Here is a 13,562-nt window from a genome sequence, read left to right on the forward strand (position 1 = left end):
TAACCCATGATTCTGTTGACCATTCTACATTGTCTTGAGTTACACTAAATATTTGATTAGTTATATGTCTCTTCGCTATTTGCTTATCAATTTACTGTCTTCAGACTACCCGGAATATCCAATCATATCATTTCACAAATACATTGCACACACTTTGTCATCCTATCAATGAATATGAAATATCACACTGTTTCCACTCAGCTATTGCCGTGATTTGACCTCTAATGAATTATTCTGTTGTTATATGATTCATGTTTACATTGCCAAATAATCAAGTTGTGTAAGTGGCAAGAATCTGACATTCTGTACATTTACTCTGAATGATATGGCAATTTGTCTAGCTCTGTGTCAGAACTTATTCAACTTTAACATTCCTGCTCTTTCAAAAGTTCAAACACAGTTACACAATTTCATTCACTGTCATGCCCATGTGACTTCTTGCTTCTGTCACTGCTTCCTCCTCAATGGCTCAGTCGCAAAGAGTCTATTGTTCTCTGTGATGTATGCAATTTGGCTTGCTGTTGTTTGTTGTGTCATCAAGGTGTTAATGACCCTTAATCCTTTCTTAGCTCCTTTCGAGGTTGAACTTTTGCATCCCAAAGTGTTGTGTTTCGGTTGCTTTCATGTGTAAGGATTTCTGAAGTCCTTTGAAATGTATGCATTGTCTTGATGCCTTTTCTTCCTTCGGCTACACATCGAAAACAGGTCCCCCATTTCGACAGTAGATGTGCCCAGTCTATTTGATGCTTTGTTAATTCACTTTGCATCCATCCTAGTTTTCCTCAGGTGTGAAATTTCTTCCTTTGTTGAATTGATCCCCCAAGTCAGCCCACGTGTAGACTGATGTCCTGTTGTAGTCTCCTGTCTCCTGTTGTACTGGCCTCCTGGTCTGGTGGCCCCACCGTCTGGCTTCTTCTTAGCTGGCTCCCATAGTCATTGTTAGCAGCCGACTGTCTCTTCTAAGCCCCATCGTCTCCTCCCTAGGATAGACCTCTGTCGCTCCGTTGTAACCCTCAGTCACTGGCCACCATCTCCGCCCTGGTCGATCTGTGAGACACAAACAGCGCAATATCAATTCTTTGGATAGACTATTTCAATTTCACACTCTCATTCATTAGCAAACTCAGACATACACACTCTAACTAGTACTTTCACATTTCTCACACAATTCAATCTCTAAACAATTTTAATTCCTGTCTAATCTACTAACACTTTTATCATCAATCTAAACAATTTGTTCTCTTCTCTCCTTTAACTTACCTCCTGAATTATGTAAACCTCTTTCAACTATAAATTTCAAATTTCTTCTAATTTCTTCTAATTTTTTCTCTAAATCCTGTCAATTTTCCACTTTCCTTTGCCAATTTTCCAATCTTCTATTTTTTCTTTCCATGTTTAATCAACCTATATACCCCCCTTTTTTCACTTTTGTAGCCTAAGCTACAATTGTGAAAATTACATTTGTAACTCCCAATTCTCCAGCCTTTTCACTGGACTTCGGTTCATTTGATTCTCTTTCAGCGCTTGGAAACAGACCCTTTGTTAGTCTCAGTGGGGAAACATTACCTTTTGTTAATTAAGATGTTAGTTGGGGTTAATATCAGTGTTAGATATTTTCATAGCTTCATGCAAAAAGATGACATGCAGTAGGGCGTTTCCAATTGCATTGCTTGCTTGAATTGATTCTATTGAAATGATTCCACCCCCTTTTCCTTTGCAAACACACCCCTGTATTTCCAAAAATGTTTTCCCCCTTTGTTCACTACCATATCTCCCCAATCAAATTTGCTTCCTTTTTTAAGTTGCCAAAGTTTCCTGCACCGTTCAGATTTTTATTTTTATTTTTCACCAGTTATATCAGATCAACTATTCCCTTTGTTCACTCTGATATTAACCATTTTCATGCCAAAGCAGGACTTTTCTGCCCCCTCTGTCTGCTTGCATAACTTATTAGTTCAAACCGGTTTCATCTCCTGCTGGAGCCCCCTTCACACCTTCTGTGACTTTGTCCAGCTAATCAGGGTTTTCAATCAACATTGTGGCCATTCAATATTCAATTGCAAACCCCTCTTCCCTGGGTGAAGCCTCATGCTATTAGTTAAAATGTCAATTTCTCTTCACCAATCTGTCCTCCACTTCTTCCAGATAAATATCCGGTAATTCCAAATACTCCATTGAGCAATTCAAATTGTACTTCATACATTCAATCTCACTCACTTTCATATTTACATTCCATTTTCTAAACCACATTTCTCTCAGCCACCTATTCCACACATTCTCTCCATACAATTTCTATGCTACCGATTGATATACAAATGCCATTACACTCTTCTGTAGTTCCTGATATCTTTAAACTTGGCATATCTAATACAACCATACACAGACAGATCCATCTCTCTCTGCTGACACACCACAGTCATTTCTCTCTTTCACTCTTTGCATTTTACCCACTCTCATACATACAAGCTTTTTATCTCAGACCATTATCTAACATGTTAACCTATTAGACAATAAGTACTTTGAAATTTTGAGCATTGTATCCTGAATTTTCTCTGTCAATGCACCTCTATGCTATCCATGAAACTCTATAGTATTCTGCTTTATCACTCCATGTCTTTGCACCTTAAAACCACCAAATGTTGCTACGCCCATTACCAATGTGTCACTAGCCTATTTGATCTTTTCTTCTTGCCAAGAAATGCTGACTCTGTCAATTACCTTTTGTCTACCCTGGTGCATTGACCATAGCCTTGAAGTTGGCACATTCTCATAATCCTATTTAAGCTAAGACCTTCCTGTCTTCTTCATTCACTCCATGCTAAATTGTTTGTTAACTTTGAGTTCTTTCTTCCTTTGAAATGTTTAACAGCCAATTTTAAAAGTCTAAGAACAACTTCAAACCAGTGATAACACACTTGCCCACCGGGCCCAGCCAGTCTGGGAGTTCCCCCACACCTGTTAAATCACACTGGGTTTTCACCCCCCATAGGCTGTCAACCACTCCTTGCCCCCTGGTCATCAATGTATTGCAAATATATGTTAAGCATTCTCAACTCCCAGTTGCCAGCACATTAACATCCATTGCTTTCTTTAATTCTTCAAGATCAGACATGTTAATGTTTTCCTTCCAGACCATCGGCACCTCTCCTTGCCACACTCCATTTACATTTATAAAGACACTCACAGACCTCTATGTTGGGGCAGACACAGCTCTCTCTCACCCAAACCAAGCACTAACTCTCTGTTCAGTGAATCTCTCAAACCCTTATTTTCTTGCCCATATGTTTCTCCTTTAACTTATTTTATTTTATTTTTCCCACAAGGAATATTCCATTCCATTCCGCTCTTCTCAAATGAAAATTTAAAAGCTAGTTCCGGCTTCCAACTTCCAAACAGTCACTTCAGCTTCCATCTCTCTCCCCATTGCCATGGTAATTAACCCCTAGTGGCCAAACAGAGTACCACACATCCACAGAAATTTACCTTTTCTCCTCGTATGATGTTAAAATACCTTATCAGTTCACACTGCATGCATTTTCACCCCAATTCAAATTTCTGCATAGCCATTCTGACTTCCACACTTCCTGCTAGCCTATATGATTTCACATTCAACCCAGTTAAAACTTATTGAAAAGATGTCATACAGCCGCAACCACCAACCATGCTACTCGCCATGTCGCCACTCTGTTAGCTCCCACTCTTTAGTTACCTTGTTCTCCACTTCATTCCTTCTTCCATTATTATTCCAAGTTTCAAAGTATAGTTCTATCTTGCCATGTATATTATACACTGAAATAATTCCAGCCAACACAGTCTATATGGCCTCTCAGCCCTTTGCTTTTCATCCCTACCTGACCTGTTCCTTCTACACTAGAGATCTCCATCCAAAAGAAATAACTCTTTCCATCTATTTTCACACTTTCAAAACCTTTTAATTCTCTGTCTTTTCTCTCTATCTTTCAATCCAATCATTACCTACAAGCCAATCAATGTGTTTTCTTTTTTTTCTTTCTCCTTTTCTTTTTCTTTTTCTCTTTTTTCTCTCTCTCTCTGATATCACACCATATACAGAGCCACACAAAATCACACACACATACATTCTGTGGATCCACACACACACACACACACACTAACACTTCACACACATTGGCATACTCTCTCTCTATCTCTCTCACTCTCTCTATGCCCAAATTCACATACAGCAAAAATGATTAACTTCCACTATTAAAATTACACCAGAGGTTGATCCATAATTAAAATTATTTTTCATCTTCCGACGGGGAAAAAGCTAAACATCTTCACCTAGTATTTAAATTTGTCCATACAATTATTCCTCTGCTCCCTGAGTAATGCCACACACACATAGTAGGCCTACACTTTCACACTGAGATCTCTCTTCCATGGATTCGTGCCTGTCCTATATCAATAATTATATTACATAAGATCATCCGAAACCATTACTATCAGCGCTTCATTTGGCCCGATTCTCACAAAAATACGACTGCCCATCATACGTCTTTGGGTTCGACCACCTATCGCATGAAATGCCCTTCAGAATTTAAACACTGCTTTTAAGGCCACATATTTCAGTGTGCAGTGTGCTACCCTAGTTTACGCAACTCTCCCTCCCCCAAAGAACAATATTTTGAGCATCTAAATTTGCTGATCGTCCAATTCATATCCAAAAATGTGCCTGTCCAGCCTAAGACCTTGAAATCGACCACCTACCACATACGCCGTTCATATTGTACACCGCTTCTAATAGGCCACATAAAAGTGTGCAGTGTCCGCCATTTGTATAACTCAAACACTCCCTCATTGTCGGTAATATGCAGGATCATCCATTTTTGGTTTCTTTATGTTCCCCCAACCTCATCATTTCAAACAACTGTACATTTCAGCTTAACTTCCCACTTCCTTAGCTAACATAATACAATTATTTGAAATAATTAACGTTATTGGAATCTACTCACCGGGCCCAGAATGCGGTCCGACTTTTGCCGTCGGCAGGTCTTTGATGAACTTCTTCCAGTAGGTTTCTTCCACTTCTTACTTGGCCAAGTTTTTTGAGATGTTGTCCTTCCTGGAATAGTCCATCTTTCCCCTGTCTGCAGCTCCATCATCATCCCACTTCTGACACCATTAAATGTGGGTTTCTTCTCTATTACTGTCAGACAAGCACTTTGGGTTCGGTGAGTTTCTGCAGAATTCTTTATTCATAACTGCTCCATAAGAACAGGGCAACATCCCAGCGATAGAACATCATTCTCGCTGATCTTCCACGGTAGAATGCACATTTTGCTGTGTCCTCTCAGCGCCTTTATACTGTGTGAGCTCACACAGCCCCATGGCCTGCCAGGCCCTTTACAGATGTTAATTAGGTCACTCACACCTCAGCTGAGCTGACACTCAATACAGATCACAATGCTGACATTGGAATGATATATATATAGTCACAGACATATACACATATAGTCATATACACATATCTCAATATTCCTGCATAGACATGTACATATAATAATCTGCATATGAATCATATAAGATAAAATTTAACCACACAGTCAATCATACTTCTGTGATCCCAACCTGTCCAGTTAAGCAAAATGCATTTTGAATCCATTTTGCTTACTGTTCCTTTCTGGCTGAGTATCTCGTTGAAACAGTATAGTTGCTGGGGAAAATCTTTAATATTGGAGTAGAAAGAAAATTAATAAGTGAAACGATTTTTGCTATAAAGAAGTGTTTGAACTCTAACTCTAACCAAACTGATGTTTTTTCCTGCTTTTTTGACATAGACCTCTGACATCCTCAGGCACCGCAAAGATGCTGCTCTTCGAGGACTTCCAGTATTTCTCTGTGAGGACCCCAAGGAACTTTTCAAAGAGTGCCTTGTAAGTAGTCATTAGCATCAGACAGGAACTTTTTCCAACAAATCATATAATGGCATACAGTGCCTTTATGTTTCATACTATGTACATTATACTCATGCACACTCAGACTGAAAGTGTGCTGACATGCACATAGTACAGAGTAATAGAATACAATAGAGAATAGAATTGGAGATTTAGTCTAAGATGAGGTAATGAATAGAGGAGGGGTGGATGTCTTTGTTGATTCACCTGTGGCACCTCCCTAAGGGGAACAATTCAAACTTCAGTGATGAGGTAACTGCCATTGATCGGGTGGGGGGTAAATGAATAGAAATTCAAAGTGAAACATGCAGTGGCAGGGGGTTGAGTGGCAAAGACTGAATAAGTGAGTGAGTTTGTATGTGGTGGTGGTACTGGCATTTCTCCTGGCATCCCCTCCAAGCCCTGGACACTGCCGGGGGACATAGCAAATCTTCTTGCCACACATCGATGTGCCACCTTTGACAACCACTAGCTGAGCAACTTCAGTGGATTATACTCTGCCTCATTTAAACCTACATTGCAGAAGAAGGGGGGTGAGGTGAGGGTGGAATGGTCTGTGGATGCCACCTGCTGAAAAAAACTATTTCTGGGGCATACTTTGGTTATTACCTCCAATTGCTACTCATTGGTTGAAATTTACAAACTGTAGACAAAATGAATTCACAGTGATTGCTTCCTTGCTGGTAGGTTGTCAGGCAGTTACATTGCGTTCGGTTTGATGTTCCCTTTATTTGTATAATAGTGTCATGTAATGGGACCCAGCCCTATGAGTTTCATCATGAGTAGGTGGTACAGGAGAGGGCACAGCAGATTTACAAAGTCAATGTGAGAGTAAAAATACTTTTTTGTGCTTTTGTTGTCTGCAGGAGGCCGATGCAGATGGTGTGGCTCTCCAGGGTGTGGCTGTGGGCATTCTATATGTTCGTGAAGACTGTGGTCCAGTTACATCTACGCGAGTGCAAAACATTGCCGTCATCCTCGAGGAGAGAGTTGTTTTGCAAGATATCCCAGATACCCCAACTGCTCTGGCATACCTTTTTGGCTTCCTTTATGCCCTGAATATCTCCTACCCAAAGGCTCTGAAGTATACCTTCGATACTTTGCTAAATGTCTTCATGGAGATTTGTCTCCAATGTACACGGCGTGTACAATCTCTGAAAAACAAACTGGCGCTGTAAGACTGTCGGCGAGGCTGTAATGTCAAGTTCCCATGACTGCCTATGTTCTCACAATGTTGGAGTACGGCTATATTTCTGAGGGAAAAAATGTGGATGACATTTGAACTTAGCTTATACTGTAAGACTGAAGACGAGGCTGTATTTTGAAATGTGTGGCGGTTACATCAAGTTCCTTTGATGGCCTATGCTCCCACGGTGTTGGAGTATGACTACCTTGTATTTCTGAGGGGAAAATGTGGAAGACATTTTAACAAACTTGCACTTGAAGAGTGAATACAAGGTTGTATTTTGAGATGCATACTGGTTACGTCAAGTTCCCCTTGATGACCCATCTTCTCACAGTGTGGAGTATCGCTGAGTTTTACCTCCTTACTTGGGCTATACTAGCCTGGTTCTCACCGATGGTGCGGGTGTGTACACAAACCACCCTCTGGTAGCGTTGCCATTAACATGCTCTTCTGGAGTCAAAAAAAGAGGTGCATTTATTGCAACTCACCACCAACATATTTCAACTCGCCACCAACAAATTCCTCCAAAAATGTTTTCGGTTAATCTCTAGAGTCAATGCGAGCAGCCGTTGATCTTTAAGCAACAAGTGCTCCGTTTATTCTCTACTCGAGAAGAGTGTGTTAAGGGCAGCGCTATAAGACGGATGTGTGTGTAGCTCCACTCCACCGGGGTGCTCCGGAGCTACACTCGCGCACCGTCGGTGAGAGGCAGGCTAGGGGTATACTGGCCTTCAAAGGCAAAGTGCAGTAATTGAGTTCAAACTGAGAAGGGTGATCATTACACCACCTTTTATGTTGCAAAAAAGACTAGCGGTCCAAATGTGTCCCGTTTTCAGAGATTTTGCCATGTCAAATTTGAAGTAACTACAACATCCAGTCTTAGGCCTTTTTCTCAGTTTGAATGTTAATGTAATTACTGCACTTTCCCTTTGTTTGGCGGTATAGCAATTTCCCATCATTATCTTTTCTTTTACAATGTGTTTTACTTACCAGACATGTTAAACCTTATGTTACTTAGGTGCAGGGCCATGTTCTGAATTGGCAAATGTGTATTTAGGCTGTGTATGGGTCAATCAGTGTCTACCGTTAGAAGGGACGTCTCAAACTTGTAGCTTGTGTTTCAGAACTAGTAGAGAGCAAGTAGATATGAATGGCATGACACCCCAATTACAACTGCACTTGTTATTGCAGCTTGGTCTGTGAAACCAAATTTAAGTTCTGAAGGGCCAAATTTTGTTTAAAGACACTAAACCCCATTTAGCCTTCTATTTCCTGCTTAAAAAGACAGAAAATGGTTATGCTCTTAAATTGTATGAATACAAAAGTACTTGTTGAAATAAAAACAAAATCAAAGTGTGAAGTTTGTTGTACATTATTGAAATGTTGTGAATGTCTATTCAGCAAAAAGACTAATCTGTGCTGCTATAATGAGGAATTGAAAATGGACTTAATTAAGAATTCTTAATAAACTTTACAGTGTTATCATAGTTGAGATTATCATGGGAACATCGTTGGCAGAACGTGCCGACTGTTCAGTAAAAAGACGAATTTGTGTTGGTAGAATGAGGAATTGAAAATTGACTTAATTAAGAATTCTTAATAAATATGACGGTGTATTCATAATTGAGATTATCATGGAAACATTGTTGGCTAAACCTAAAATTCTAAATGAGTCCATGAGACGAAGAACCATACAAGTCCAATTTTTTTTTTGTAAATGTCCAGAATTGTAAATACCTGGTAACATTTGATCTTTAACATTGACATTAAAAAATCTTATATTATTGTAATTAAGAAGCTTTTGCTTTCTGACTTCAAGAAAAATCTAAATAAAAAAATTAATGTTCAAACTGCAAATTAAAAAAACATAGGCCTATGTTCAAAATGTGAAAATGTGGACTTGTATGGTTCTTCGTCTCAGGGCTTCAAATGCAGAAGGTTGCCCTGTTTTTTTAAATAGTCTCAACTATTTATTTTTTACAGTGTACTTGGTCCCTGTCTATCCACATGGGGGTAATTCCGGTCTTTGCAATGGCAGGATCTGTCGTATTCATTGATGCCAGTGCTAGACTGATAAATGCACCTACACTAAAGATTATCTCCTTCCTCTGTGCTGCTGAACCATTTGTTGAACTCTGTTTTTATTAAACAGTCCTTTCTCAGAGTCATTCTGTCTGAACTGTATAATATCACCATTTCCCATTTCCTGTTAGCTTCAGATATAAACGTGGACACAGCCGCCATACTTCCTACTTCCTCTCTTCTATTTCATAGTACATATCCCCATATCTGCACTATTTTATTTGATATGACAGTAAATACTGACTCCCATACTTACTCACTTTTATTTAAACAGGCAGTGAATATGTAGAGCCCATTTCCCACCACCTCTATTTGATAAGGCAGTGAATACAGGCCCCTGATATGCTTGCGCTCCACATACATTCTTGATTTTCACTTTCCTCAGATGACCTTTCTGAGCCATCTTTGGTGACATTCTAGCTTCTTGGCAGAGCTGGAATGGGACCAAGAATGGCCCAGGCATTTTTCACAACACGCCTAACCCCACCACCCCCATCACACACACACACACACACACACACACACACACACACACAAATTATGTCCACAGTAGAGATTACGGACACACTAATGGGCTGCCCCATCTAAAGTTTGGGCCGGGAAATGTGGAGCCTCTAAGGGACACCTCTAAACGAACAACCCCCCAAAATAGCATTGGCCCCCTGAGGACTATCGGCCCATCTGAAAAATGTCATGTATGCCAGACCACCAGTCCAGCCTCTGGCTTCTGGGTGTAAGACTGGTGCTGAGCTTGTCGATCGCCTCCCTGATCAAACTGTTCTTACGCAAACCACCTGCCTACACCCAATATCCGCTTGACATTTACTCACACAGCTTACACACACACAGATGCAGTGTAAACACACTCGCATACTCTCACACACACACACACACACACACACACACACACACACACACACACACACACACACACACACAGTAAAGACACACATACAGTAAGCGCACACGTGCATGCACACACACACACACACACTGCAAAGACACACACATACAGTACACTCACATACAGTACACACACGGCGCACACACACTCACACACACACGCACACCTCCTGGTTGTCAGAGAGAGTAAAAGCATGGTACAACAAGAGGCTCATGTGAAGGCCACAGTTCCTGCTGCCTTTCTGACATTTAAGTTAAATACTGTCATTCTCTATTGACCTGGTATAAAACAGACACATACGGCAAATACTTCATTGCCAGTGTGTGTGTGTGTGCGCGCGTGCGTACGTGCGTGTGTGTGTGTGTGTGTACAAATGTGATACAGGCCTAATTAAGGCACATATGGGCATAAGTGCGATGGCATGTCGTGTAATGATGACAAAGCGATGATTCCTTACAGGAGACAGGGAGATGCTGCAGCAAGCTTTTCACACAGAAGGTGTGTGTGTGTGTGCGTGTGTGTGTGCGTGTGCGTGCGTGTGCGTGTTTGTGAATCTATTTGTACAAACCGTTTTAACGACCATCTGTTGCTAACACTCTGCTGCCTGGATCTACAAGAACAGGCAGGACCTAACTTCATAGTGCCTGCTTCATTAGCACTACCTGAGAGAGAGAGAGAGAGAGAGATAAACGCACCTCATATATTCATCTGAAGACCTTTAGGGGAATGGCACACTGTACCTCTCTGAGTCTGAGAGAGAGAGAGAGAGAGAGAGAGAGAGAGAAACTTCAGAAGTAAAGGGGATCAGAGGCAACTCCTGCCAGATCTGGAGGGCTCGACTGGGACAGTATAAACAGGGGTGCACATAACTTTTTTTAGGCCGTTACTCATATGCGCACCAGCAAATATGTTTTGGTACGCACCTCATCCGCGGTAAAAAAAAAGAAAAAAAGAAAAAAAAAGTCTAAGTGTCGAAGGATAAAACATTATCACCACAAACGTTGACACATGTTGTTTGGAGGCTAATGCAACTGGTGCAAGGTATCCTAATCAAATTTGTTGTTAGTTTGGTATCTTTAAATCTTAATTAGCCTACAAATGGTCAACAGGTCATCTTCAAGTTAAGTGATTATTGTCTGGATTTCATCTGTTTTTGCCGATTTCGCCGTCATGCCTGCTAACTGATGCACAGAGGGGCAATAAACTTGTATGCGGTGTCCGTTTGGAATATGGTGGGAAGCTGACGAAATTAAGAAGTGGAGCTGGCCGGGAACAGCGTGCATTTAAGAAGCCACGCGCATGGATGCATGCTTTCAGTTTTTAACTTCTATGCATCGGAGTTGCCAATGAGAATGACGGGGGTGCGCGTCCATTCTGGAGGGAGTAGGAGAGAGCCAGGAGCTCAACTCGGTCGCGCTCGCGCTGACTGTCGTTAGATTTAGCCTACAGTTGATATGCGAGTGACATGTCTATTTTTAGGCATTCATGAGAAAACGGGACACATCGCGTCCCTTACCTGTTCAACACGGAACGCATGCTTTCACTACCACATACGGAACGATTCCGCATTTCAAGGGACATGGCAATACAAGGGACATGGCACTACATTTCTGTCCGCTCATCATTAGCCTCAAGCCACGGCACTTGGAGCCACTTCTCGGAAAGTTTTGTTTTTTAAATCTCTGACTCAATTTTCTTCACTGTTGACGAAACTCCAAAGAAACTGATTCGGCTACTGTTGTCTGTTTCTTTTTGGACATGTTTGACCATTCACCAACATCAACAGTCTGGTGAGATAGTCAGTACGCAAGTGCGCTGTAGTGACCGAGGTGGCAGTACGCATTGCTAATTTTTGGTGCGCATGCGCACCTGCGTACCAGTTATGTGCACCCCTGAGTATAAAAGCCTGTGCATGTTTTGCGTGGTCCCCTCTAAATTGTAGGCCAGTCTCAGAAAAAAATACCTACAAACAAATGAATGAAACAGCATCGGCCCCTGAGGACTGTTGGCCCACAGGGAAAATACCCTGCTGGCCTGATTACAAATTCACCTCTATATATATCCATAACGGACACTGGAGGACAGCCAACGGGTTACACATTTGTCTCACAGTTAATGAGCTGGAATATCTGATAAGATTAATACATTTTGTCTAATACAACGTTAGCCTAGTCTTAGTTGATCTGATTAGAGTGTTATCTCACCTTAAACCAGACATACTTCAATTCTTACAGTGAATCAGATACAACTAATACTCAGTCTTTAACTATAGGGAAAGAAACAACATAGAAAGAAATGAAATCTGACTAGTTAGCTTGAAATAGGCAGCTGCAATCATTAGCCTTCACAAGAGACTTGATGCTAACAGATAGGCTGTCTCTGGTGGTACTTTCAGAGTATTTTTTTTTTGACAAATATGAATTAGCAGGCAAAGGCTCTTATCTTCATTTGAATTAGTCCTGTAAGATGCTGTTCTCGAGGCGTGTTCTGGAGAGTTTCCGAAGGGTAATTATTAGGCCGGGTCTCCTGAGGCTATGTAATTGTGGCCACTCTTTAAGAGACTTGCTGATGTGGGATTTCCACTCAATGATGTGGGATTTCCACAAGCACTCACTCACACACACACACACACACACACACACACACACACACACACACACACACACACACACACACACACACTGCACATGCACCACAGACACACACACACACACATACTGCACATGCACCACAGCATACACACACACTCACACACACACGCACAACACACACACACACACACACACACACACACACACACACACACACACACACACACACACAGTGCATTTGGGGTGAGGTCATCTGAGGATGCGTCTCCTGTCCTTCTGACTCCTGTCCTCAACCTATCCATTACCATCGTCAGGCTTGGCAGCTCACTCTGCAAGGGAAAAGGTGTGTGTGTGTGTGTGTGTGCGCATGTGTGTGTTTACATGTACAGTATGTGTGTATGTACTGTATATCTTTCAGTTGTTGGTGTGGGCAAAGTCAGTATTGCTATACATAATACAGTATATATAAACAGTGTTGAACTTATAATGATATTTATATTTTGACACAGTGAAAGACATGTGTACTTGTACTGTACCGTGTCTTTGTCTGTTCTTGCCAAGAGGAATGGACAGCTCGAAAAAGACGGAAAATAAGAGAGTGAGTTGAGAAGTCAATGTGAATTCATGCCAGGTTTTGCCAATGCAGAAGCAAAACATACACACACACACACACACACACACACACACTTTTTTGTCTCTTGACATTGTGTTTTTATATACTATGCGTACAGGACTCTGTTGTTTTTCCAACCTGTTTGTCTGGGTGTGACAGCACAAGTCCACGTTGCTTCCTGTTGCTTCTGTCCTCAATACACTTTGCTGTGTTAGTTCCTTACAGAGTAAGACCAAGTACACTCTATAGAAGAGTTTTAATTTTGGTTTTA

Source organism: Engraulis encrasicolus, chromosome 7 (genome assembly GCF_034702125.1).
Source record: "Engraulis encrasicolus isolate BLACKSEA-1 chromosome 7, IST_EnEncr_1.0, whole genome shotgun sequence".
Classification (NCBI taxonomy): Eukaryota; Metazoa; Chordata; class Actinopteri; order Clupeiformes; family Engraulidae; genus Engraulis; species Engraulis encrasicolus.